Source organism: Tenrec ecaudatus, chromosome 18 (assembly GCF_050624435.1).
Source record: "Tenrec ecaudatus isolate mTenEca1 chromosome 18, mTenEca1.hap1, whole genome shotgun sequence".
In the NCBI taxonomy this organism is placed as follows: domain Eukaryota; kingdom Metazoa; phylum Chordata; class Mammalia; order Afrosoricida; family Tenrecidae; genus Tenrec; species Tenrec ecaudatus.
In genome coordinates, this window is record NC_134547.1 from 5,339,648 (window position 1) to 5,343,474 (window position 3,827).

General features: G+C 38.7%; 1 pseudogene; it reads right to left on the reverse strand.

Moving 5' to 3' along the window:
- Positions 1–999: 999 nt before the first annotated feature.
- On the reverse strand, positions 1,000–1,417 carry LOC142432290 (NADH dehydrogenase [ubiquinone] 1 beta subcomplex subunit 1 pseudogene; annotated as a pseudogene).
- Between the last annotated feature and the right edge of the window lie 2,410 nt (positions 1,418–3,827).

A 3,827-nucleotide genomic window follows, 5' to 3' on the forward strand; every position in this document is an offset into this window, starting at 1 on the left:
TTAAGTGAGCACATGGTTGATTTTATCTCCCTACAAAAGCAGACATCTTATTGCTATCTCTTCCCACTGTGACACAATGCAGGTATGAAGTTTCCTCACCTGTGAGCTCAAGGACCTTAAAGTAGTCACCACCCACTTGTGAAGCACCTTAACTACTGAATATGCATGTCTTAAGGCTACCTATAAATGTCCCAAGATAGTAAAGGTTCTCTTCTTCCAGTTCCACATGGACCATCAAGAGGGGCTGAGGGAAGCATGCTACCATAAAACGTGTCTGACACCTTTATTGTACTCTCTCCTATCCTTCTTATCCACCATGACTTCACAGTATATATTATAACCATACAATTGCACCTACTGACCCTCCGGATGTTAGAGGCTGGTTTCCTCTACACTTCCAATCAAAACACTGGCTTCCGACACATCTACTACACCACTTATATTCAAGGTAGAGGTCAAATCAAGTTTATAGGAACTGCTTTTTGAGATTCTCAAGGGCTAATCTTGATAGATATTCTCCAGGGTCACAAGATGACCATGAGGGCATTTTAGGAAGTTTTAAGAAATTTTAAAACTTCCTCAGCGAGAAAAAGGGCAGGAAATGTATGCGTGTGTAGTTTTGTTTGTTTTTTTAATCACACTACACTTACTTACTCTTTGAGGGTAGCAAGAACTGACCGAAAGAATTTTAATGGAAAATCTAACTCCTTTTACCATACTTTTTTTTGGTCCCCAAACTCTAAATATTAAAAAACAAAAACAGATCTGAGTCCCTTTGAAAATGCTGAAATAGTTATACTGATGTAAATCAGAGAATTCTTTTAAAAAGGGTTAACTCACTGCCATTTAGACAGTGCTGACTCATAATGATCCTATATGACAGTGTAGACTATTACAACAGACTTCATTTGCTAGAAGATCGAAATTATGATTAACATTCCTTAACAGTTAATATGGACTGGAACACTGCAAATTCTGTATAGCCCCCTATTTGGACAATGTAACCTTACTTAATTGGGTTTTGCTTAGAAAGCGCTTTCAGGATTTTAAGGGAAACTTTTCTCTACATATTATTCAGCTAAAAAGGGAAATTGTCAGTATACTCAGGGATGGGCTAAAAGTCATCCCCTAGATATTTTTCTTTTTTTTTTTAACAATAAACATGGCTTTATTTTTTTGCCTGGTTTTGGAATGCGCGCGTTCTGTAATCAGCCACCGTGTTCACTTCCAGGTAGCTTCCTCATTGGGTCTCAACTCCCTTTTAAATAATAAACTCTTATTCTGGAAGGCAGTCAGTTTCTCATCATTCTTTCTGTCCAGATAACATCCAACGACAAATCCCACAGGGACCAGGATATGGACCCAGTGGTCACGCACCATCTGAATTAAATTCATCATGATTGCTGTGTCCGGGTGCCAGCCACAACCCCACGGACCCAAGGGCAGCCATCCCCTAGATCTTATGTAATTAAACAATTGGTAAAAGGTTGACCCACGTGCTTGGGTCCAAGTATTTCACATAGTTTCAGTTCTAGATTAATTCTTTTGCTTATCATAATTTTTGTCCTTGCAGTCATATGCTGCTTCTATAGCAAACTAAGGCATATAAAAGAAAATCAAGTCACCTCAATGGCTTTTTGAATTTTACACATAAAACAAAAGGGGGAATTATGGGAAACCAAGAACAGCAAGAGTATAGATGGGTGAATCCTTCATTCTCGTATATTAAGAAGCCTGGCAGGGTGGGTTTCTGGGGTGAAGAGAGGCCTTCACCTTTGTGAGTTGGAAATGATGCCAATCACGTACTCATAATTAATTTCGTTCAACACTATATGTCCCGTAATAGTGCTGCCTTAGAGTTACCTCTTACAAACACATGGCTGATTGCTCTCTAGCCTGAAGCTTTAACTAAAGGAGCAGACATGTGCTATTGCTCTCTAGGCTCTGGAGAAAGTCAATCCTTCTTCCTTACCTGCTCCCGTCACTGGTAGTTAAGGTTCTCCTCTAATAAACTCAGGGACCTTTAGGGTTAAGGTACTGCCCACTTTACTGTTAACTAGGGGGGTTTGCAAGGGGCCACTTTTGAAGTCATGACTTCAGGAGCCAGGTCCACACACAGGGAAAATATATTTCCAAAAGAGGCTTTTATATTCGAGGGCGATGCAAGCCCCCCTAAAGACAGGTAACCACATATGTAACAAAGTACATTGTACCCTAACCCTAAAAGTCCAAGTCCAATGGAGGAGTAATTGTGATTGGGACTCATCTAAATCCTTGTTTTCCAACACTTTTAAAGAGGTCATGTTAAAATTAATCAATCAATAAATAAAAAATAAAGAGGTCACGTACAGATTTACCAACTGCAACACAACCTTTCATCTCTTCACTACTGCTTTCAAGAGAACTGATTTTGGAGCCAAGCAAGATAAAATCCTTAGGAACTTCAATCTTTTCTCTGTCATGATGTTACCTATTGGGCCAGTGTGAGGATTTTGTTTTGTTTTTTTAATCACTTTATTGGGGGCTCTTACAACATCACAATCCATACATACATCAATTGTGTAAAGCACATCAGTACATTCATTGCCCTCATCATTCTCAAAACACGTACTCTCCACCCAAGCCCCTGGCATCAGCTTATTTCCCCCCTCCCTCCCTGCTCCTCAACCCCATGAACCCTTGATAATTTATAATTATTTTGTCAATCTTACACTGTCCAATGTCTCCCTTCACCCACCTTTCTGTTGTCCATCTCCCAGGGAGGAAGTTATATGTAGATTCTTGTAATTGGTTCCCCCTTTCCACCACACCCTCTCCACCATCTCAGTATCTCCACTTTCAGCACTGGTCCTGAAGAGATCATCTGTTCTGGATTCCCTGTTTCCAGTTCCTATCTGCACCCGTGTGCATCCTCTGGTCTAACCAGGTTTGTAAGGCAGAATTGGGTTCATGATAGTGGGGTTGGGAAAGGAAGCATTTAAGAGGAAAGTTGTATGTTTCATCATTGCGAGAGGATTTCTGTTTTAAATACTACTAAAAGTAGTACTTACCCCAAGAATGTTGCATGTTGCAAATGGTTAATCAACTTACCTGTTAATCACGAAAACTAGAAAGCACGACCCGAGTGAAGGGCACTTCAAAACATACATCTGGTGATGGACTTCCAAAAAAATCAAGTCATAAAAATTCCTTAGAAACATTGTCTAACACTGTTAAACAATGTCTAACATTTTAAACTTAAATATCCTAATTAAACTCACTGTACCAATTACTCCATGCCTACTTCACCTAATGTAAAAATTGCTTCATTTGACTAGATTAGCTGGACTACCACGATCCACTTAAATACAATTCAACAAAAGTAATACCCTCTCCAAGAAGGTATGGACTTTTTCTTTTCCATTAATCACTGTATCATTTCCTGCAGAGAGCCAAGTACTAAGGCAGCATGTGACAGATTTTTGTTACAATATTGAATAGATTTAATGCAATGGTATTTACTTGTTTCATAGATCCCTCTACCTAATATAAACTTCTAAAGTTTTATATTAGACATTCTTATTATCTATAGATTCCTTTTTTTTTCTGATCTGGGGGAAGAAAACTAATAAGTACATGATCCCAAATGCAGCAATTCAACTTTTCCCATTAAATTTCTCTCTTGTGATATTTTATTTGGAGGATGTGGGAACCAACTGGACAGAAGTATCAAACAGCCACATTCCTGATACTGGTCTTTTGTGTTCTGAAAATTCAAAGTACTTATTTCAACCACTGTCATGAACTCAGATTTTCATTCACTTAATTGATACAAAGGAGCAATCAAT